General features: G+C 37.8%; 9 non-coding genes across 9 annotated transcripts; all 9 read right to left on the bottom strand.

Moving 5' to 3' along the window:
- Positions 1 to 8,617: 8,617 nt before the first annotated feature.
- Positions 8,618 to 8,690, bottom strand: trnav-uac (transfer RNA valine (anticodon UAC)). Its single transcript has one exon. It is a non-coding gene; the product is annotated as a tRNA-Val (tRNA).
- Positions 8,691 to 9,276: 586 nt separating this feature from the next.
- Positions 9,277 to 9,349, bottom strand: trnav-aac (transfer RNA valine (anticodon AAC)). The gene has a single exon. It is a non-coding gene; the product is annotated as a tRNA-Val (tRNA).
- A 6,049-nt stretch (positions 9,350 to 15,398) lies between these two features.
- On the bottom strand, positions 15,399 to 15,471 carry trnav-uac (transfer RNA valine (anticodon UAC)). The gene has a single exon. It is a non-coding gene; the product is annotated as a tRNA-Val (tRNA).
- A 1,829-nt stretch (positions 15,472 to 17,300) lies between these two features.
- trnav-cac (transfer RNA valine (anticodon CAC)) lies at positions 17,301 to 17,373 on the bottom strand. Its single transcript has one exon. It is a non-coding gene; the product is annotated as a tRNA-Val (tRNA).
- Positions 17,374 to 17,514: 141 nt separating this feature from the next.
- Positions 17,515 to 17,587, bottom strand: trnav-uac (transfer RNA valine (anticodon UAC)). The gene has a single exon. It is a non-coding gene; the product is annotated as a tRNA-Val (tRNA).
- Positions 17,588 to 17,934: 347 nt separating this feature from the next.
- trnav-cac (transfer RNA valine (anticodon CAC)) lies at positions 17,935 to 18,007 on the bottom strand. Its single transcript has one exon. It is a non-coding gene; the product is annotated as a tRNA-Val (tRNA).
- A 347-nt stretch (positions 18,008 to 18,354) lies between these two features.
- Positions 18,355 to 18,427, bottom strand: trnav-aac (transfer RNA valine (anticodon AAC)). The gene has a single exon. It is a non-coding gene; the product is annotated as a tRNA-Val (tRNA).
- Positions 18,428 to 19,204: 777 nt separating this feature from the next.
- On the bottom strand, positions 19,205 to 19,277 carry trnav-cac (transfer RNA valine (anticodon CAC)). The gene has a single exon. It is a non-coding gene; the product is annotated as a tRNA-Val (tRNA).
- A 140-nt stretch (positions 19,278 to 19,417) lies between these two features.
- trnav-uac (transfer RNA valine (anticodon UAC)) lies at positions 19,418 to 19,490 on the bottom strand. Its single transcript has one exon. It is a non-coding gene; the product is annotated as a tRNA-Val (tRNA).
- Between the last annotated feature and the right edge of the window lie 5,340 nt (positions 19,491 to 24,830).

Raw genomic sequence — 24,830 nt, forward strand, 5'->3', positions numbered from 1 at the left:
ACATTCTGCACCAATTCTTGTTTTGCTAGACATAAATCAATTCTGCTTTGTTTTAATTCCTTTAGAACCACCTGCCTTCTAGAGAATACTCTTCTGTTTGGATTTTCAGCCCTCCATATATCTACTAGATTCTCCTCATTCATAAGTTTCCATAATGCATTTCTAGAAGAGTCATATCTGAATTTAGCACAACTAGAGGCATCCATTCTACTACACCTCACATTAAAATCTCCTATCAGTATACAGTTTTCTGAGCACAGTGTTTTTAATTTGTGAAACATTTCTCTCCTTTCAGATTCAATGTTTGAAGCATAAACATTAATTAAACGAAAAACTACATTTTGAACTTCAAATTCAATTACAATAAGTCTGCCATCATTGTCAGCATATATTTCTTTTACATTTTGCACCACATCATTTTTTATCAAAATAGCCACACCACATGTTTTATCCCCTCCATGACTACAAAAAATTAAATCTGACCATTTACTCTTAATCTCCTGCATTTTGGAGTCTGTCCAATTGGTCTCTTGAAAACACAACATGTCTGCCTTAACAGACACTAATACCTGCTCAAATTTGCTCATGTTTCTCAAACTGTTACCATTTAGGGATGCGACTGTAATCATTATGAATGTGTGCAGAAGTATAATCAGAGCCAAACAAGTCCTTAAAAATCCTACTTTTTCTTTTTTCCAAAACCCATCATCTCCCTGGTTTTCGACAATGACCTCTTATTTTTTACAAACAACTGAAGATCCTCACTATCTATTTCATCATCCGTCTCTTTATTTGGATTTTTGGGGGGATCGGCGGGGAAGCCTTTTGAAAAGTGCGCTTTAACAGTGCCCGTGACTTCAGTGGACCCAGCCCACTCTTTGGTGTAATTTTTACACAGGCTTAAAGCTGGCTCAGGCACCTGAGAAGCACCTTGCACCATCTCTACCTGTGTATGTCTTTCACCCATCATGTGCTGCTGTTCCACCTTGTCAGCAGCAGAGACTAAAACGGCGTCTCGTGCTTTGCCAGGAGACATTACAGGCTCTTCAAGCTTATCTGCCACTGTCTCTGGAGTCACACTCTCCATGTCACTCTCATCCTCCCTCTCCATAGGCACACTCCCCTCTTCCTCAGACGTGAGGTCCATTGTTTGCAAAAGTAAGTGATTTTCTCCCTTATTACAGCTACATCTAACTTTAGGTCTGTCACACATTTTGCACACATTTCCTATGTTCCGACATTCTCTGGCATAATGCCCTTGTTCACTACATTTGTGGCATGTGAATTCCGGACATTCCTTAAGTATGTGCCCCGGCTGAATACATAATCTACATACCTTCACTTGATTGTCGTGGATTACACGAAAATATTCAAATCCCTCGACAGTGTTAAATTTAGTAGAATATGGCAAGGATTGCACATTGTCTGTAAACTTTACCTTGCAAAATCTTGTCCCATCTACAATGTCCGTTCCTGGCCACATCCTCCTCTTGATTGGCGTGGTCGCCTTCACCTTCCAGCCTTTTAGTTTCTCTTCTATCTCCTCATCCGTAATGTATGCGGGCAAGTTCAAAAAGGACACCACCAGCTCATCGTTCCCTAGTTCTTTAGCCATGATTTGACAGTTCTTTATCTTTAGCCCGTCTATTAGTCTTTCTTTTCCATTTACATGAGACATTGTTACTTCATACTTATTCCCGTCTTTCATTCGACATCCCAGTATTGTTCCGCAAACTTCCTTTATTCCTCTCAGCAATTCCATCGTTGTTATTTTCCCTTCTCCACTTATTTCCACGTTCACCGTCAGTTCCTTCTCATATGTTCTTTTTATCAGTTCTTCGTTTAACATTCTGATTTCACTGTTATCCTTTCTCGTCGTCGTTTGTATTCTTGATGTCGAAGCCATGTTGTCCGTCCGGTTATTTTAAGCAATATCCCCCAAACAGCTCACGCTGATGGGGGACAATAGCAAAAACGTTTCACAGAAACTTCACTACAGTCACTCACAAACTTTCAAACTTATAAGTCAACTAGACCTCCAAAAAAAACGATATTCTCTCTCAAGCACTCAGACACCTGCTTCTCTTCCACTTCCTGAAACTCCAAAAAGGGGCGTGTAAAGCGAACGTGATAACCACTACACTACAGAAACTGCTTCAGCAATTATCTGCAAGGAGTAAACCGAATTTTACAGATATTCATGGCACGTGTTCAAATTTCCAAAATTAGGCATTTATGAAAATAACTATTGTCTGTTAATAGTACAGTACCTACTGCACATGTCAAAGAGCAGTGTTTCCTCCCGGTTTCAAACTGAGGACCTTTCACGTGTAAAGCTAACGTGATAACCACTACACTACAGAAACTGCGGCTTGATTTTTCTGCAAGGAGTAACCCGAATTTTAAAAATATTCATGGCACGTATTCGAATTTCCAAAATAAAGAATTCATGAAATTTTCTGTTACCACTATGGTACTACAGAATGTGTCAATGAGCGTTGTTTCCGCCCGGTTTCGAACCAGGGACATTTCGCGTGTGAAGCGAACGTGATAACCACTACAACACAGAAACTACTGCTACAATTAGCTGCAAGGAGTAAACCGAATTTTAAAAATATTCATGGCACGTATTCGAATTTCCAAAATAAGGGATTAATGAAATTCTTTGTTAACACTATGGTACTTCTTGAATGTGTCGATGAGCGTTGTTCCCGCCTGGTTTCGAACCAGGGACCTTTAGCGTGTGAACAAACGTGATAACAACTACACTACAGAAACTGCTGCTACATTTAGCTGCGAGGAGTAAACCGAATTTTACAGATATTCATGGCACGTATTCGAATTTCCAAAATACAGAATTCATGAAATAACAATTCTTTGTTGAAAGTACAGTACCTACTGCACGTGTCAAAGAGCTCTGTTTCCGCCCGGTTTCGAACCGAGGACCTTTCGCGTGTTAAGCGAACGTGATTTTTTTTTATTTTTTTTTTTTTTTTTTTTATTATCAAAAATGTTTGTTTACAGTATTTACAGTACAATCTACTGTTTACAGTACAATCCACAGAGAACAATACAGAAGACACTAGACTAACAGAGGCAGGTGAACAATTCACCCCCTATCAAATTATCAACAAAGAAAATATCAAAACAGTGCTTTCAAAAATTATAAGTGATACCTCCACTCTCCTCTCGTGAAATTAACCCACTCCCTTCAACAAAAGACTCATCAAAATGTTCCATCCCATAATTAAACAACATATCTATGTGTTTACTGAACAGTGCTATAAAGATACTCCACACCTGAACCCTCTTTCTGTCAAAAGAAACATAATTCCTCCTACAAAAAATAGCATACCTCACAAAACTCAAAACCATATTCAACAAACACACATTAGCACCCTCACATTTACCAGACACTCCAAATAACAAAAGTTCCTCCCACGCATACTTTTTCACGAAATCTCCCCCCCAGTTTCTACATAACATTTCCTTAACTTTACAAAAAAAATATTTTAAATCCTCACATTCTATAAACAAATGCATAAGAGTTTCCGGGAAACGTCCACATACGTCGCATTCCCTTTCTATCTCACAATTAATTTTCTTTAGCACCACCTTTGTAAATATTCTATTATGTCTTAGTTTGAAATCATTATTTTCACACTCCTTACTATTATATTTTACATTTAAATTTCCCCATATCTTTTTTTCATCCAATTCCGGAAAAACTACTTTCCAAAATTTCTCAGCAGCCGGCCTTCTACACACTTTTCCTACCATTATTCTATACAATCTTTTCACTGGTATACTAGATAAATGTACTTTCTTCTTACTGCTACCAATGAACAAATTAGGAAATACAAATAAATCTTCTCTTTCAACTTCACTATTTATTAAATCAACCCATGCTCTTGGTATACTATTCTTTATCTTGTCATACATATTATTCACTGTTCCCCTTCCCACCTCTTCATCCCATTCATTGATTATGTCAAAAATAGCTTCCCCAGGTAAAAACCCTGGAATTACCTCATATGTATAATCTTTTATTTGCCGTAGACCTGCACTCATAAATACTTTATTATACAAAACTTTTTCTTTGTTCTTGATTTTCTCATTCAGAAATATAGGTTGATTCATAATCAGGTCAATATGTCCACATTCATAATATACATTAGGCAACAACTCTGCCCATGCATTTAGCACCTCTTTATAAAAATCTGGTACCTTTTCAAACATTGCCCTTTTAAGCCCCATCAATAAACCATTATCCTCACAACCACCACTCTCCTCTAAGTAGACTCTAAAGAAGTGTTTCCAGCCATAATCTTCACTGTCATACAAATATTTCTTTACTGTTTTTATCCTAATAGCTTTTCTTTTGACATCTAAATCTACAAGTTTTAAACCTCCATCCACATAGTCAGCAATCAATGTTTTCTGAGATATTCTCACTCCTTTACCATCCCATATAAAATTTGACACCACATTATTCAATTCATTTAGGACCCACTCCGGCATGTCCAGGACTCCCAAAACATACACAAATTTGGATAATACCAAAGCATTTGCAACAATTACTTTCCCTTGTAACTTTAGTTTTCTATTTTTCCAGAAATTCAACGTTAGCTTGACTTTATTAAGGATCCCAGTCCAAGTTATATCTTTTGCCTCTTTCTCCTTTACACCAATGTTTACTCCCAGCACTTTAATAAAATCCTTTGCGCTCTTGAATGGAATCTCACACCCGTTTACATTGATATCCCCAACAAACATTATTTCAGTCTTCTCTATATTAACTTTAGCACCCGATGCCTTGCCATATATATCTATGATCCCCATAATGCTTCCAATACTTTCTATATCCTTCACAGTACAAGTAGTGTCATCAGCGTACTGATGTACAACACTGACACCACCACCTGGGATTCCAACACCCCTTACTTCTTTATTACTATTTATCAATGTAGCTAACGGTTCTGTAGAAACACTGTACAGCAGAGCTGACAAAGGACAGCCCTGCCTTACTGACCTCTCCACAGGGAAAGTATCTGTTAACACTCCGTTACATTTAACACAACTTTTAGCCCCACTATACAACAGGTTGATCCAAGATACAAACTTTGGCCCAAACCCAAACCTCTCCAAAGTCTGTAATAAAAAGCTGTGCTCCACTCTATCGAAAGCTTTGTTAAAGTCCAAACTTAAAACTATACCACCTTCATTTTTCATTTGATTAACAACATCCCTAATTGTACAAATTACATCTGCAATATCTCTTCCAGGTATGCCGTAGGCTTGTGTTGATTCAATAATACTCCCAATCACCTTTTTCATCCTATTCGCTAACACTTTAGTCAGTATCTTATAATCCGAATTTAGAAGGCTAATAGGCCTATAATTTTCTAACTTTAATCTACTGCCCCTATTTTTGAATAAGATCGTTAACATTCCAGTTGACATAGACTCAGGGATTTCCTTATTCTCTTCCATATAATGAAACACCCTCACTAAAATGGGTGCCAAAATATCTACAAAGACTTTATAGAACTCATTTGTTAAACCATCCAAACCCGGACTTTTATTACCTTGCGTGCTAACAATTGCTTCCTTGATTTCCATAATCGAAATCTCTTCATCACACATCATTCTATCTGCCTGCGATACTTTGGCACTAATTGTATCCAACACTTTTACAACACACACTTTATCTACATCATTCTTTTTGTAAAGATTTCTGTAAAAGGTTTCAACTGTCTCTAAGATCCCAACAAAATCGTTTACCTTTACACCTCTTTCATCTTCCAACTCTACAATGTAACTCTTAGTTTGTTTTCTTTTTTCCAGACCCAAAAAAAAGGATGTACATTTCTCTCCCTCCAAAGCGTACTGTGCCCTGCTCCTAACAATAGCACCCAAACATTTATTTTTTTCATAACGACCCAGCTCTGCATGGATTTTCAAATAATTCACAACATCATAGTCTGGATCCGTATCAGCCTTTTCAAGTTCATGCAACATCCTATTCCTAAGCATTATTTCTTTCTGCTTATCTAAACGGTTATGATTTTTTGCGTACCTAATACTCCTATTTTTTACTTTTACTTTCACTTCCTCCCACCATAAACACACATTCTCTTTTAACAGTACATTAGACATTTCATCATTAATACATTCAACAATTTCATTTCTATATCCTTCCTCCTTTAACAGACTGGCATTTAAACACCAGACACCTCCCCCTCTCCTCTCCACACCAAAACCCATTTGAAATGACATTACTGCATGATCACTATATGCTGTAAAGGTATATGACACCTTCTTAACATTCTGCACCAATTCTTGTTTTGCTAGACATAAATCAATTCTGCTTTGTTTTAATTCCTTTAGAACCACCTGCCTTCTAGAGAATACTCTTCTGTTTGGATTTTCAGCCCTCCATATATCTACTAGATTCTCCTCATTCATAAGTTTCCATAATGCATTTCTAGAAGAGTCATATCTGAATTTAGCACAACTAGAGGCATCCATTCTACTACACCTCACATTAAAATCTCCTATCAGTATACAGTTTTCTGAGCACAGTGTTTTTAATTTGTGAAACATTTCTCTCCTTTCAGATTCAATGTTTGAAGCATAAACATTAATTAAACGAAAAACTACATTTTGAACTTCAAATTCAATTACAATAAGTCTGCCATCATTGTCAGCATATATTTCTTTTACATTTTGCACCACATCATTTTTTATCAAAATAGCCACACCACATGTTTTATCCCCTCCATGACTACAAAAAATTAAATCTGACCATTTACTCTTAATCTCCTGCATTTTGGAGTCTGTCCAATTGGTCTCTTGAAAACACAACATGTCTGCCTTAACAGACACTAATACCTGCTCAAATTTGCTCATGTTTCTCAAACTGTTACCATTTAGGGATGCGACTGTAATCATTATGAATGTGTGCAGAAGTATAATCAGAGCCAAACAAGTCCTTAAAAATCCTACTTTTTCTTTTTTCCAAAACCCATCATCTCCCTGGTTTTCGACAATGACCTCTTATTTTTTACAAACAACTGAAGATCCTCACTATCTATTTCATCATCCGTCTCTTTATTTGGATTTTTGGGGGGATCGGCGGGGAAGCCTTTTGAAAAGTGCGCTTTAACAGTGCCCGTGACTTCAGTGGACCCAGCCCACTCTTTGGTGTAATTTTTACACAGGCTTAAAGCTGGCTCAGGCACCTGAGAAGCACCTTGCACCATCTCTACCTGTGTATGTCTTTCACCCATCATGTGCTGCTGTTCCACCTTGTCAGCAGCAGAGACTAAAACGGCGTCTCGTGCTTTGCCAGGAGACATTACAGGCTCTTCAAGCTTATCTGCCACTGTCTCTGGAGTCACACCTCCATGTCACTCTCATCCTCCCTCTCCATAGGCACACTCCCCTCTTCCTCAGACGTGAGGTCCATTGTTTGCAAAAGTAAGTGATTTTCTCCCTTATTACAGCTACATCTAACTTTAGGTCTGTCACACATTTTGCACACATTTCCTATGTTCCGACATTCTCTGGCATAATGCCCTTGTTCACTACATTTGTGGCATGTGAATTCCGGACATTCCTTAAGTATGTGCCCCGGCTGAATACATAATCTACATACCTTCACTTGATTGTCGTGGATTACACGAAAATATTCAAATCCCTCGACAGTGTTAAATTTAGTAGAATATGGCAAGGATTGCACATTGTCTGTAAACTTTACCTTGCAAAATCTTGTCCCATCTACAATGTCCGTTCCTGGCCACATCCTCCTCTTGATTGGCGTGGTCGCCTTCACCTTCCAGCCTTTTAGTTTCTCTTCTATCTCCTCATCCGTAATGTATGCGGGCAAGTTCAAAAAGGACACCACCAGCTCATCGTTCCCTAGTTCTTTAGCCATGATTTGACAGTTCTTTATCTTTAGCCCGTCTATTAGTCTTTCTTTTCCATTTACATGAGACATTGTTACTTCATACTTATTCCCGTCTTTCATTCGACATCCCAGTATTGTTCCGCAAACTTCCTTTATTCCTCTCAGCAATTCCATCGTTGTTATTTTCCCTTCTCCACTTATTTCCACGTTCACCGTCAGTTCCTTCTCATATGTTCTTTTTTTCAGTTCTTCGTTTAACATTCTGATTTCACTGTTGTCCTTTCTCGTCGTCGTTTGTATTCTTGATGTCGAAGCCATGTTGTCCGTCCGGTTATTTTAAGCAATATCCCCCAAACAGCTCACGCTGATGGGGGACAAAAGCAAAAACGTTTCACAGAAACTTCACTACAGTCACTCACAAACTTTCAAACTTATAAGTCAACTAGACCTCCAAAAAAACCGATATTCTCTCTCAAGCACTCAGACACCTGCTTCTCTTCCACTTCCTGAAACTCCAAAAAGGGGCGTGTGAAGCGAACGTGATAACCACTACACCACAGAAACTACTGCTACAATTAGCTGCAAGGAGTAAACCGAATTTTAAAAATATTCATGGCACGTATTCGAATTTCCAAAATACAGAATTCATGAAAATAACAATTCTTTGTTGAAAGTACAGTACCTACTGCACTTGTCAAAGAGCACTGTTTCCGCCCGGTTTCGAACCGAGGACCTTTCGCGTGTAAAGCGAACGCGATAACAACTACACTACAGAAACTGCTGCTTGATTTTCCTGCAAGAAGTAAACCGAATTTTACAGATATTCATGGCACGTGTTCAAATTTCCAAAATTAGGCATTTATGAAAATAACTATTCTCTGTTAATAGTACAGTACCTACTGCACGTGTCAAAGAGCACTGTTTCCTCCCAGTTTCAAACTGAGGACCTTTCACGTGTAAAGCGAACGTGATAACCACTACACTACAGAAACTGGTGATAACCACTACACTACAGAAACTGCTGCTTGATTTTTCTGCAAGGAGTAAACCGAATTTTAAAAATATTCATGGCACGTATTCGAATTTCCAAAATAAAGAATTCATGAAATTTTCTGTTACCACTATGGTACTTCAGAATGTGTCAATGAGCGTTGTTTCCGCCCGGTTTCGAACCAGGGACCTTTCGCGTGTGAAGAAAACGTGATAACCACTAGACCACAGAAACTACTGCTACAATTAGCTGCGAGGAGTAAATCGAATTTTACAGATATTCATGGCACGTATTCGAATTTCCAAAATACAGAATTCATGAAATAACAATTCTTTGTTGAAAGTACAGTACCTACTGACATGGCAAAGAGATCTGTTTCCGCCCGGTTTCGAACCGGGGACCTTTCGCGTGTTAAGCGAACGTGATAACCGCTACACTACAGAAACTGCTTCAACAATTATCTGCAAGGAGTAAACCGAATTTTACAGATATTCATGGCACGTGTTCAAATTTCCAAAATTAGGCATTTATAAAAATAACTATTCTCTGTTAATAGTACAGTACCTACTGCACATGTCAAAGAGCACTGTTTCCTCCCGGTTTCAAACTGAGGACCTTTCACGTGTAAAGCGAACGTGATAACCACTACACTACAGAAACTGCTGCTACATTTAGCTGCAAGGAGTAAACCGAATTTTACAGATATTCATGGCACGTATTCGAATTTCCAAAATACAGAATTCAAGAAAATAACAATTCTTTGTTGAAAGTACAGTACCTACTGCACTTGTCAAAGAGCTCTGTTTCCGCCCGGTTTCGAACCGAGGACCTTTCGCGAGTTAAGCGAACGTGATTTTTTTTTTTTTTTTTTTTTTTTATTATCAAAAATGTTTGTTTACAATATTTACAGTACAATCTACTGTTTACAGTACAATCCACAGAGAACAATACAGAAGACACTAGACTAACAGAGGCAGGTGAACAATTCACCCCCTATCAAATTATCAACAAAGAAAATATCAAAACAGTGCTTTCAAAAATTATAAGTGATACCTCCACTCTCCTCTCGTGAAATTAACCCACTCCCTTCAACAAAAGACTCATCAAAATGTTCCATCCCATAATTAAACAACATATCTATGTGTTTACTGAACAGTGCTATAAAGATACTCCACACCTGAACCCTCTTTCTGTCAAAAGAAACATAATTCCTCCTACAAAAAATAGCATACCTCACAAAACTCAAAACCATATTCAACAAACACACATTAGCACCCTCACATTTACCAGACACTCCAAATAACAAAAGTTCCTCCCACGCATACTTTTTCACGAAATCTCCCCCCCAGTTTCTACATAACATTTCCTTAACTTTACAAAAAAAATATTTTAAATCCTCACATTCTATAAACAAATGCATAAGAGTTTCCGGGAAACGTCCACATACGTCGCATTCCCTTTCTATCTCACAATTAATTTTCTTTAGCACCACCTTTGTAAATATTCTATTATGTCTTAGTTTGAAATCATTATTTTCACACTCCTTACTATTATATTTTACATTTAAATTTCCCCATATCTTTTTTTCATCCAATTCCGGAAAAACTACTTTCCAAAATTTCTCAGCAGCCGGCCTTCTACACACTTTTCCTACCATTATTCTATACAATCTTTTCACTGGTATACTAGATAAATGTACTTTCTTCTTACTGCTACCAATGAACAAATTAGGAAATACAAATAAATCTTCTCTTTCAACTTCACTATTTATTAAATCAACCCATGCTCTTGGTATACTATTCTTTATCTTGTCATACATATTATTCACTGTTCCCCTTCCCACCTCTTCATCCCATTCATTGATTATGTCAAAAATAGCTTCCCCAGGTAAAAACCCTGGAATTACCTCATAAGTATAATCTTTTATTTGCCGTAGACCTGCACTCATAAATACTTTATTATACAAAACTTTTTCTTTGTTCTTGATTTTCTCATTCAGAAATATAGGTTGATTCATAATCAGGTCAATATGTCCACATTCATAATATACATTAGGCAACAACTCTGCCCATGCATTTAGCACCTCTTTATAAAAATCTGGTACCTTTTCAAACATTGCCCTTTTAAGCCCCATCAATAAACCATTATCCTCACAACCACCACTCTCCTCTAAGTAGACTCTAAAGAAGTGTTTCCAGCCATAATCTTCACTGTCATACAAATATTTCTTTACTGTTTTTATCCTAATAGCTTTTCTTTTGACATCTAAATCTACAAGTTTTAAACCTCCATCCACATAGTCAGCAATCAATGTTTTCTGAGATATTCTCACTCCTTTACCATCCCATATAAAATTTGACACCACATTATTCAATTCATTTAGGACCCACTCCGGCATGTCCAGGACTCCCAAAACATACACAAATTTGGATAATACCAAAGCATTTGCAACAATTACTTTCCCTTGTAACTTTAGTTTTCTATTTTTCCAGAAATTCAACGTTAGCTTGACTTTATTAAGGATCCCAGTCCAAGTTATATCTTTTGCCTCTTTCTCCTTTACACCAATGTTTACTCCCAGCACTTTAATAAAATCCTTTGCGCTCTTGAATGGAATCTCACACCCGTTTACATTGATATCCCCAACAAACATTATTTCAGTCTTCTCTATATTAACTTTAGCACCCGATGCCTTGCCATATATATCTATGATCCCCATAATGCTTCCAATACTTTCTATATCCTTCACAGTACAAGTAGTGTCATCAGCGTACTGATGTACAACACTGACACCACCACCTGGGATTCCAACACCCCTTACTTCTTTATTACTATTTATCAATGTAGCTAACGGTTCTGTAGAAACACTGTACAGCAGAGCTGACAAAGGACAGCCCTGCCTTACTGACCTCTCCACAGGGAAAGTATCTGTTAACACTCCGTTACATTTAACACAACTTTTAGCCCCACTATACAACAGGTTGATCCAAGATACAAACTTTGGCCCAAACCCAAACCTCTCCAAAGTCTGTAATAAAAAGCTGTGCTCCACTCTATCGAAAGCTTTGTTAAAGTCCAAACTTAAAACTATACCACCTTCATTTTTCATTTGATTAACAACATCCCTAATTGTACAAATTACATCTGAAATATCTCTTCCAGGTATGCCGTAGGCTTGTGTTGATTCAATAATACTCCCAATCACCTTTTTCATCCTATTCGCTAACACTTTAGTCAGTATCTTATAATCCGAATTTAGAAGGCTAATAGGCCTATAATTTTCTAACTTTAATCTACTGCCCCTATTTTTGAATAAGATCGTTAACATTCCAGTTGACATAGACTCAGGGATTTCCTTATTCTCTTCCATATAATGAAACACCCTCACTAAAATGGGTGCCAAAATATCTACAAAGACTTTATAGAACTCATTTGTTAAACCATCCAAACCCGGACTTTTATTACCTTGCGTGCTAACAATTGCTTCCTTGATTTCCATAATCGAAATCTCTTCATCACACATCATTCTATCTGCCTGCGATACTTTGGCACTAATTGTATCCAACACTTTTACAACACACACTTTATCTACATCATTCTTTTTGTAAAGATTTCTGTAAAAGGTTTCAACTGTCTCTAAGATCCCAACAAAATCGTTTACCTTTACACCTCTTTCATCTTCCAACTCTACAATGTAACTCTTAGTTTGTTTTCTTTTTTCCAGACCCAAAAAAAAGGATGTACATTTCTCTCCCTCCAAAGCGTACTGTGCCCTGCTCCTAACAATAGCACCCAAACATTTATTTTTTTCATAACGACCCAGCTCTGCATGGATTTTCAAATAATTCACAACATCATAGTCTGGATCCGTATCAGCCTTTTCAAGTTCATGCAACATCCTATTCCTAAGCATTATTTCTTTCTGCTTATCTAAACGGTTATGATTTTTTGCGTACCTAATACTCCTATTTTTTACTTTTACTTTCACTTCCTCCCACCATAAACACACATTCTCTTTTAACAGTACATTAGACATTTCATCATTAATACATTCAACAATTTCATTTCTATATCCTTCCTCCTTTAACAGACTGGCATTTAAACACCAGACACCTCCCCCTCTCCTCTCCACACCAAAACCCATTTGAAATGACATTACTGCATGATCACTATATGCTGTAAAGGTATATGACACCTTCTTAACATTCTGCACCAATTCTTGTTTTGCTAGACATAAATCAATTCTGCTTTGTTTTAATTCCTTTAGAACCACCTGCCTTCTAGAGAATACTCTTCTGTTTGGATTTTCAGCCCTCCATATATCTACTAGATTCTCCTCATTCATAAGTTTCCATAATGCATTTCTAGAAGAGTCATATCTGAATTTAGCACAACTAGAGGCATCCATTCTACTACACCTCACATTAAAATCTCCTATCAGTATACAGTTTTCTGAGCACAGTGTTTTTAATTTGTGAAACATTTCTCTCCTTTCAGATTCAATGTTTGAAGCATAAACATTAATTAAACGAAAAACTACATTTTGAACTTCAAATTCAATTACAATAAGTCTGCCATCATTGTCAGCATATATTTCTTTTACATTTTGCACCACATCATTTTTTATCAAAATAGCCACACCACATGTTTTATCCCCTCCATGACTACAAAAAATTAAATCTGACCATTTACTCTTAATCTCCTGCATTTTGGAGTCTGTCCAATTGGTCTCTTGAAAACACAACATGTCTGCCTTAACAGACACTAATACCTGCTCAAATTTGCTCATGTTTCTCAAACTGTTACCATTTAGGGATGCGACTGTAATCATTATGAATGTGTGCAGAAGTATAATCAGAGCCAAACAAGTCCTTAAAAATCCTACTTTTTCTTTTTTCCAAAACCCATCATCTCCCTGGTTTTCGACAATGACCTCTTATTTTTTACAAACAACTGAAGATCCTCACTATCTATTTCATCATCCGTCTCTTTATTTGGATTTTTGGGGGGATCGGCGGGGAAGCCTTTTGAAAAGTGCGCTTTAACAGTGCCCGTGACTTCAGTGGACCCAGCCCACTCTTTGGTGTAATTTTTACACAGGCTTAAAGCTGGCTCAGGCACCTGAGAAGCACCTTGCACCATCTCTACCTGTGTATGTCTTTCACCCATCATGTGCTGCTGTTCCACCTTGTCAGCAGCAGAGACTAAAACGGCGTCTCGTGCTTTGCCAGGAGACATTACAGGCTCTTCAAGCTTATCTGCCACTGTCTCTGGAGTCACACTCTCCATGTCACTCTCATCCTCCCTCTCCATAGGCACACTCCCCTCTTCCTCAGACGTGAGGTCCATTGTTTGCAAAAGTAAGTGATTTTCTCCCTTATTACAGCTACATCTAACTTTAGGTCTGTCACACATTTTGCACACATTTCCTATGTTCCGACATTCTCTGGCATAATGCCCTTGTTCACTACATTTGTGGCATGTGAATTCCGGACATTCCTTAAGTATGTGCCCCGGCTGAATACATAATCTACATACCTTCACTTGATTGTCGTGGATTACACGAAAATATTCAAATCCCTCGACAGTGTTAAATTTTGTAGAATATGGCAAGGATTGCACATTGTCTGTAAACTTTACCTTGCAAAATCTTGTCCCATCTACAATGTCCGTTCCTGGCCACATCCTCCTCTTGATTGGCGTGGTCGCCTTCACCTTCCAGCCTTTTAGTTTCTCTTCTATCTCCTCATCCGTAATGTATGCGGGCAAGTTCAAAAAGGACACCACCAGCTCATCGTTCCCTAGTTCTTTAGCCATGATTTGACAGTTCTTTATCTTTAGCCCGTCTATTAGTCTTTCTTTTCCATTTACATGAGACATTGTTACTTCATACTTATTCCCGTCTTTCATTCGACATCCCAGTATTGTTCCGCAAACTTCCTTTATTCCTCTCAGCAATTCCATCGTTGTTATTTTCCCTTCTCCACTTATTTCCACGTTCACCGTCAGTTCCTTCTCATATGTTCTTTTTTTCAGTTCTTCGTTTAACATTCTGATTTCACTGTTGTCCTTTCTCGTCGTCGTTTGTATTCTTGATGTCGAAGCCATGTTGTCCGTCCGGTTATTTTAAGCAATATCCCCCAAACAGCTCACGCTGATGGGGGACAATAGCAAAAACGTTTCACAGAAACTTCACTACAGTCACTCACAAACTTTCAAACTTATAAGTCAACTAGACCTCCAAAAAAAACGATATTCTCTCTCAAGCACTCAGACACCTGCTTCTCTTCCACTTCCTGAAACTCCAAAAAGGGGCGTGTGAAGCAAACGTGATAACCACTACACTACAGAAACTGCTGCTACATTTAGCTGCGAGGAGTAAACCGAATTTTACAGATATTCATGGCACGTATTCGAATTTCCAAAATACAGAATTCATGAAAATAACAATTCTTTGTTGAAAGTACAGTACCTACTGCACTTGTCAAAGAGCACTGTTTCCGCCCGGTTTCGAACCGAGGACCTTTCGCGTGTAAAGCGAATGCGATAACCACTACACTACAGAAACTGCTGCTTGATTTTCCTGCAAGAAGTAAACCGAATTTTACAGATATTCATGGCACGTGTTCAAATTTCCAAAATTAGGCATTTATGAAAATAACTATTCTCTGTTAATAGTACAGTACCTACTGCACGTGTCAAAGAGCACTGTTTCCTCCCAGTTTCAAACTGAGGACCTTTCACGTGTAAAGCGAACGTGATAACCACTACACTACAGAAACTGCTGCTTGATTTTTCTGCAAGGAGTAAACCGAATTTTAAAAATATTCATGGCACGTATTCGAATTTCCAAAATAAAGAATTCATGAAATTTTCTGTTACCACTATGGTACTTCAGAATGTGTCAATGAGCGTTGTTTCCGCCCGGTTTCGAACCAGGGACCTTTCGCGTGTGAAGCAAATGTGATAACCACTAGACCACAGAAACTACTGCTACAATTAGCTGCGAGGAGTAAATCGAATTTTACAGATATTCATGGCACGTATTCGAATTTCCAAAATACAGAATTCATGAAAATAACAATTCTTTGTTGAAAGTACAGTACCTACTGCACGTGTCAAAGAGCTCTGTTTCCGCCCGGTTTCAAACCGAGGACCTTTCGCGTGTTAAGCAAACGTGATAACCGCTACACTACAGAAACTGCTTCAACAATTATCTGCAAGGAGTAAACCGAATTTTACAGATATTCATGGCACGTGTTCAAATTTCCAAAATTAGGCATTTATGAAAATAACTATTCTCTGTTAATAGTACAGTACCTACTGCACATGTCAAAGAGCACTGTTTCCTCCCGGTTTCAAACTGAGGACCTTTCACGTGTAAAGCGAACTTGATAACCACTACACTACAGACACTGCTGCTACATTCAGCTGCAAGGAGTAAACCGAATTTTACAGATATTCATGGCACGTGTTCAAATTTCCAAAAGTAGGCATTTATGAAAATAACTATTCTCTGTTAATAGTACAGTACCTACTGCACATGTCAAAGAGCAGTGTTTCCTCCTGGTTTCAAACTGAGGACCTTTCACGTGTAAAGCTAACGTGATAACCACTACACTACAGAAACTGCTGCTTGATTTTTCTGCAAGGAGTAAACCGAATTTTAAAAATATTCATGGCACGTATTCGAATTTCCAAAATAAAGAATTCATGAAATTTTCTGTTACCACTATGGTACTTCAGAATGTGTCAATGAGTGTTGTTTCCGCCCGGTTTCGAACCTGGGACCTTTCGCGTGTGAAGCAAACGTGATAAGCACTACACCACAGAAACTACTGCTACAATTAGCTGCAAGGAGTAAACCGAATTTTAAAAATATTCATGGCACGTATTCGAATTTCCAAAATACAGAATTCATGAAAATAACAATTCTTTGTTGAAAGTACAGTACCTACTGCACTTGTCAAAGAGCACTGTTTCCGCCCGGTTTCGAACCGAGGACCTTTCGCGTGTTCAGCGAACGTGATAACCACAACACTACAGAAACTTCTTCAAAGATTATCTGCAAGGAGTAAATCGAATTTTACAGATATTCATGGCACGTGTTCAAATTTCCAAAATTAGGCATTTATGAAAATAACTATTCTCTGTTAATAGTACAGTACCTACTGCACATGTCAAAGAGCAGTGTTTCCTTCTGGTTTCAAACTGAGGACCTTTCACGTGTAAAGCTAACGTGATAACCACTACACTACAGAAACTGCTGCTTGATTTTTCTGCAAGGAGTAAACCGAATGTTAAAAATATTCATGGCACGTATTCGAATTTCCAAAATAAAGAATTCATGAAATTTTCTGTTACCACTATGGTACTTCAGAATGTGTCAATGAGTGTTGTTTCCGCCCGGTTTCGAACCAGGGACCTTTCGCGTGTGAAGCAAACGTGATAACCACTACACCACAGAAACTACTGCTACAATTAGCTGCAAGGAGTAAACCGAATTTTAAAAATATTCATGGCACGTATTCGAATTTCCAAAATAGAGAATTCATGAAAATAACAATTCTTTGTTGAAAGTACAGTACCTACTGCACTTGTCAAAGAGCACTGTTTCCGCCCGGTTTCGAACCGAGGACCTTTCGCGTGTAAAGCGAATGCGATAACCACTACACTACAGAAACTGCTGCTTGATTTTCCTGCAAGAAGTAAACCGAATTTTACAGATATTCATGGCACGTGTTCAAATTTCCAAAAGTAGGCATTTATGAAAATAACTATTCTCTGTTAATAGTACAGTACCTACTGCACGTGTCAAAGAGCACTGTTTCCTCCCAGTTTCAAACTGAGGACCTTTCACGTGTAAAGCTAACGTGATAACCACTACACTACAGAAACTGCTGCTTGATTTTTCTGCAAGGAGTAAACCGAATTTTAAAAATATTCATGGCACGTATTCGAATTTCCAAAATAAAGAATTCATGAAATTTTCTGTTACCACTATGGTACTTCAGAATGTGTCAATGAGCGTTGTTTCCGCCCGGTTTCGAACCAGGGACCTTTCGCGTGTGAAGCAAACGTGATAACCACTACACTACAGAAACTGCTGCTACATTTAGCTGCGAGGAGTAAACCGAATTTTACAGATATTCATGGCACGTATTCGAATTTCCAAAATAAGAGAATCATGAAATTCTTCTGTTAACACTATGGTACTTCTGCATGTGTCAATGAGCGTTGTTTCCGCCTGGTTTCGAACCAGGGACCTTTCGCGTGTGAACAAACGTGATAACCACTACACTACAGAAACTGCTGCTACATTTAGCTGCGAGGAGTAAACCGAATTTTACAGATATTCATGGCACGTATTCGAATTTCCAAAATACAGAATTCATGAAAATAACAATTCTTTGTTGAAAGTACAGTACCTACTGCACGTGTCAAAGAGCTCTGTTTCCGCCCGGTTTCGAACCGAGGACCTTTCGCGTGTTAAGCGAACGTGATAACCACTACACTACAGAAACTGCTGCTACAATTATCTGCAAGGAGTAAACCGAATTTTACAGATATTCATGGCACGCGTTCAAATTTCCAAAATTAGGCATTTATGAAAATAACTATTCTCTGTTAATAGTACAGTACCTACTGCACGTGTCAAAGAGCACTGTTTCCTCCCAGTTTCAAACTGAGGACCTTTCACGTGTAAAGAGAACGTGATAACCACTACACTACAGAAACTGCTGCTTGATTTTTCTGCAAGGAGTAAACCGAATTTTAAAAATATTCATGGCACGTATTCGAATTTCCAAAATACAGAATTCATGAAAATAACAATTCTCTGTTGACCACTACGGTACCTACAGCACTGTGTCAAAGAGCGTCTGTTTCCGCCCGGTTTCGAACCGAGGGACCTTTCGCGTGTGAAGCGAACGTGATAACCGCTACACTACAGAAACTGCTTCGGCAATTATCTGCAAGGAGTAAACTGAATTTACAGATATTCATGGCACGTGTTCAAATTTCCAAAATTAGGCATTTATGAAAATAACTATTCTCTGTTAATAGTACAGTACCTACTGCACGTGTCAAAGAGCACTGTTTCCTCCCAGTTTCAAACTGAGGACCTTTCACGTGTAAAGCTAACGTGATAACCACTACACTACAGAAACTGCTGCTTGATTTTTCTGCAAGGAGTAAACCGAATGTTAAAAATATTCATGGCACGTATTCGAATTTCCAAAATAAAGAATTCAAGAAATTTTCTGTTACCACTATGGTACTTCAGAATGTGTCAATGAGGTTGTTTCCGCCCGGTTTCGAACCAGGGACCTTTCGCGTGTGAAGCAAACGTGATAACCACTACACCACAGAAACTCTGCTACAATTAGCTGCAAGGAATAAACCGAATTTTACAGATATTCATGGCACGTATTCGAATTTCCAAAATACAGAATTCATGAAAATAACAATTCTTTGTTGAAAGTACAGTACCTACTGCACTTGTCAAAGAGCACTGTTTCCGCCCGGTTTCGAACCGAGGACCTTTCGCGAGTAAAGCAAACGTGATAACCACTACACTACAGAAACTGCTGCTTGATTTTTCTGCAAGGAGTAAACCGAATGTTAAAAATATTCATGGCACGTATTCGAATTTCCAAAATAAAGAATTCATGAAATTTTCTGTTACCACTATGGTACTTCAGAATGTGTCAATGAGTGTTGTTTCCGCCCGGTTTCGAACCAGGGACCTTTCGCGTGTGAAGCAAACGTGATTTTTTTTTTTTTTTTTTTTTTTTTATTATCAAAAATGTTTGTTTACAATATTTACAGTACAATCTACTGTTTACAGTACAATCCACAGAGAACAATACAGAAGACACTAGACTAACAGAGGCAGGTGAACAATTCACCCCCTATCAAATTATCAACAAAGAAAATATCAAAACAGTGCTTTCAAAAATTATAAGTGATACCTCCACTCTCCTCTCGTGAAATTAACCCACTCCCTTCAACAAAAGACTCATCAAAATGTTCCATCCCATAATTAAACAACATATCTATGTGTTTACTGAACAGTGCTATAAAGATACTCCACACCTGAACCCTCTTTCTGTCAAAAGAAACATAATTCCTCCTACAAAAAATAGCATACCTCACAAAACTCAAAACCATATTCAACAAACACACATTAGCACCCTCACATTTACCAGACACTCCAAATAACAAAAGTTCCTCCCACGCATACTTTTTCACGAAATCTCCCCCCCAGTTTCTACATAACATTTCCTTAACTTTACAAAAAAAATATTTTAAATCCTCACATTCTATAAACAAATGCATAAGAGTTTCCGGGAAACGTCCACATACGTCGCATTCCCTTTCTATCTCACAATTAATTTTCTTTAGCACCACCTTTGTAAATATTCTATTATGTCTTAGTTTGAAATCATTATTTTCACACTCCTTACTATTATATTTTACATTTAAATTTCCCCATATCTTTTTTTCATCCAATTCCGGAAAAACTACTTTCCAAAATTTCTCAGCAGCCGGCCTTCTACACACTTTTCCTACCATTATTCTATACAATCTTTTCACTGGTATACTAGATAAATGTACTTTCTTCTTACTGCTACCAATGAACAAATTAGGAAATACAAATAAATCTTCTCTTTCAACTTCACTATTTATTAAATCAACCCATGCTCTTGGTATACTATTCTTTATCTTGTCATACATATTATTCACTGTTCCCCTTCCCACCTCTTCATCCCATTCATTGATTATGTCAAAAATAGCTTCCCCAGGTAAAAACCCTGGAATTACCTCATATGTATAATCTTTTATTTGCCGTAGACCTGCACTCATAAATACTTTATTATACAAAACTTTTTCTTTGTTCTTGATTTTCTCATTCAGAAATATAGGTTGATTCATAATCAGGTCAATATGTCCACATTCATAATATACATTAGGCAACAACTCTGCCCATGCATTTAGCACCTCTTTATAAAAATCTGGTACCTTTTCAAACATTGCCCTTTTAAGCCCCATCAATAAACCATTATCCTCACAACCACCACTCTCCTCTAAGTAGACTCTAAAGAAGTGTTTCCAGCCATAATCTTCACTGTCATACAAATATTTCTTTACTGTTTTTATCCTAATAGCTTTTCTTTTGACATCTAAATCTACAAGTTTTAAACCTCCATCCACATAGTCAGCAATCAATGTTTTCTGAGATATTCTCACTCCTTTACCATCCCATATAAAATTTGACACCACATTATTCAATTCATTTAGGACCCACTCCGGCATGTCCAGGACTCCCAAAACATACACAAATTTGGATAATACCAAAGCATTTGCAACAATTACTTTCCCTTGTAACTTTAGTTTTCTATTTTTCCAGAAATTCAACGTTAGCTTGACTTTATTAAGGATCCCAGTCCAAGTTATATCTTTTGCCTCTTTCTCCTTTACACCAATGTTTACTCCCAGCACTTTAATAAAATCCTTTGCGCTCTTGAATGGAATCTCACACCCGTTTACATTGATATCCCCAACAAACATTATTTCAGTCTTCTCTATATTAACTTTAGCACCCGATGCCTTGCCATATATATCTATGATCCCCATAATGCTTCCAATACTTTCTATATCCTTCACAGTACAAGTAGTGTCATCAGCGTACTGATGTACAACACTGACACCACCACCTGGGATTCCAACACCCCTTACTTCTTTATTACTATTTATCAATGTAGCTAACGGTTCTGTAGAAACACTGTACAGCAGAGCTGACAAAGGACAGCCCTGCCTTACTGACCTCTCCACAGGGAAAGTATCTGTTAACACTCCGTTACATTTAACACAACTTTTAGCCCCACTATACAACAGGTTGATCCAAGATACAAACTTTGGCCCAAACCCAAACCTCTCCAAAGTCTGTAATAAAAAGCTGTGCTCCACTCTATCGAAAGCTTTGTTAAAGTCCAAACTTAAAACTATACCACCTTCATTTTTCATTTGATTAACAACATCCCTAATTGTACAAATTACATCTGAAATATCTCTTCCAGGTATGCCGTAGGCTTGTGTTGATTCAATAATACTCCCAATCACCTTTTTCATCCTATTCGCTAACACTTTAGTCAGTATCTTATAATCCGAATTTAGAAGGCTAATAGGCCTATAATTTTCTAACTTTAATCTACTGCCCCTATTTTTGAATAAGATCGTTAACATTCCAGTTGACATAGACTCAGGGATTTCCTTATTCTCTTCCATATAATGAAACACCCTCACTAAAATGGGTGCCAAAATATCTACAAAGACTTTATAGAACTCATTTGTTAAACCATCCAAACCCGGACTTTTATTACCTTGCGTGCTAACAATTGCTTCCTTGATTTCCATAATCGAAATCTCTTCATCACACATCATTCTATCTGCCTGCGATACTTTGGCACTAATTGTATCCAACACTTTTACAACACACACTTTATCTACATCATTCTTTTTGTAAAGATTTCTGTAAAAGGTTTCAACTGTCTCTAAGATCCCAACAAAATCGTTTACCTTTACACCTCTTTCATCTTCCAACTCTACAATGTAACTCTTAGTTTGTTTTCTTTTTTCCAGACCCAAAAAAAAGGATGTACATTTCTCTCCCTCCAAAGCGTACTGTGCCCTGCTCCTAACAATAGCACCCAAACATTTATTTTTTTCATAACGACCCAGCTCTGCATGGATTTTCAAATAATTCACAACATCATAGTCTGGATCCGTATCAGCCTTTTCAAGTTCATGCAACATCCTATTCCTAAGCATTATTTCTTTCTGCTTATCTAAACGGTTATGATTTTTTGCGTACCTAATACTCCTATTTTTTACTTTTACTTTCACTTCCTCCCACCATAAACACACATTCTCTTTTAACAGTACATTAGACATTTCATCATTAATACATTCAACAATTTCATTTCTATATCCTTCCTCCTTTAACAGACTGGCATTTAAACACCAGACACCTCCCCCTCTCCTCTCCACACCAAAACCCATTTGAAATGACATTACTGCATGATCACTATATGCTGTAAAGGTATATGACACCTTCTTAACATTCTGCACCAATTCTTGTTTTGCTAGACATAAATCAATTCTGCTTTGTTTTAATTCCTTTAGAACCACCTGCCTTCTAGAGAATACTCTTCTGTTTGGATTTTCAGCCCTCCATATATCTACTAGATTCTCCTCATTCATAAGTTTCCATAATGCATTTCTAGAAGAGTCATATCTGAATTTAGCACAACTAGAGGCATCCATTCTACTACACCTCACATTAAAATCTCCTATCAGTATACAGTTTTCTGAGCACAGTGTTTTTAATTTGTGAAACATTTCTCTCCTTTCAGATTCAATGTTTGAAGCATAAACATTAATTAAACGAAAAACTACATTTTGAACTTCAAATTCAATTACAATAAGTCTGCCATCATTGTCAGCATATATTTCTTTTACATTTTGCACCACATCATTTTTTATCAAAATAGCCACACCACATGTTTTATCCCCTCCATGACTACAAAAAATTAAATCTGACCATTTACTCTTAATCTCCTGCATTTTGGAGTCTGTCCAATTGGTCTCTTGAAAACACAACATGTCTGCCTTAACAGACACTAATACCTGCTCAAATTTGCTCATGTTTCTCAAACTGTTACCATTTAGGGATGCGACTGTAATCATTATGAATGTGTGCAGAAGTATAATCAGAGCCAAACAAGTCCTTAAAAATCCTACTTTTTCTTTTTTCCAAAACCCATCATCTCCCTGGTTTTCGACAATGACCTCTTATTTTTTACAAACAACTGAAGATCCTCACTATCTATTTCATCATCCGTCTCTTTATTTGGATTTTTGGGGGGATCGGCGGGGAAGCCTTTTGAAAAGTGCGCTTTAACAGTGCCCGTGACTTCAGTGGACCCAGCCCACTCTTTGGTGTAATTTTTACACAGGCTTAAAGCTGGCTCAGGCACCTGAGAAGCACCTTGCACCATCTCTACCTGTGTATGTCTTTCACCCATCATGTGCTGCTGTTCCACCTTGTCAGCAGCAGAGACTAAAACGGCGTCTCGTGCTTTGCCAGGAGACATTACAGGCTCTTCAAGCTTATCTGCCACTGTCTCTGGAGTCACACTCTCCATGTCACTCTCATCCTCCCTCTCCATAGGCACACTCCCCTCTTCCTCAGACGTGAGGTCCATTGTTTGCAAAAGTAAGTGATTTTCTCCCTTATTACAGCTACATCTAACTTTAGGTCTGTCACACATTTTGCACACATTTCCTATGTTCCGACATTCTCTGGCATAATGCCCTTGTTCACTACATTTGTGGCATGTGAATTCCGGACATTCCTTAAGTATGTGCCCCGGCTGAATACATAATCTACATACCTTCACTTGATTGTCGTGGATTACACGAAAATATTCAAATCCCTCGACAGTGTTAAATTTAGTAGAATATGGCAAGGATTGCACATTGTCTGTAAACTTTACCTTGCAAAATCTTGTCCCATCTACAATGTCCGTTCCTGGCCACATCCTCCTCTTGATTGGCGTGGTCGCCTTCACCTTCCAGCCTTTTAGTTTCTCTTCTATCTCCTCATCCGTAATGTATGCGGGCAAGTTCAAAAAGGACACCACCAGCTCATCGTTCCCTAGTTCTTTAGCCATGATTTGACAGTTCTTTATCTTTAGCCCGTCTATTAGTCTTTCTTTTCCATTTACATGAGACATTGTTACTTCATACTTATTCCCGTCTTTCATTCGACATCCCAGTATTGTTCCGCAAACTTCCTTTATTCCTCTCAGCAATTCCATCGTTGTTATTTTCCCTTCTCCACTTATTTCCACGTTCACCGTC

The sequence above is a fragment of the Salmo salar genome, chromosome 29, assembly GCF_965601325.2.
Source record: "Salmo salar chromosome 29, fSalSal1, whole genome shotgun sequence".
Lineage (NCBI taxonomy): Eukaryota > Metazoa > Chordata > Actinopteri > Salmoniformes > Salmonidae > Salmo > Salmo salar.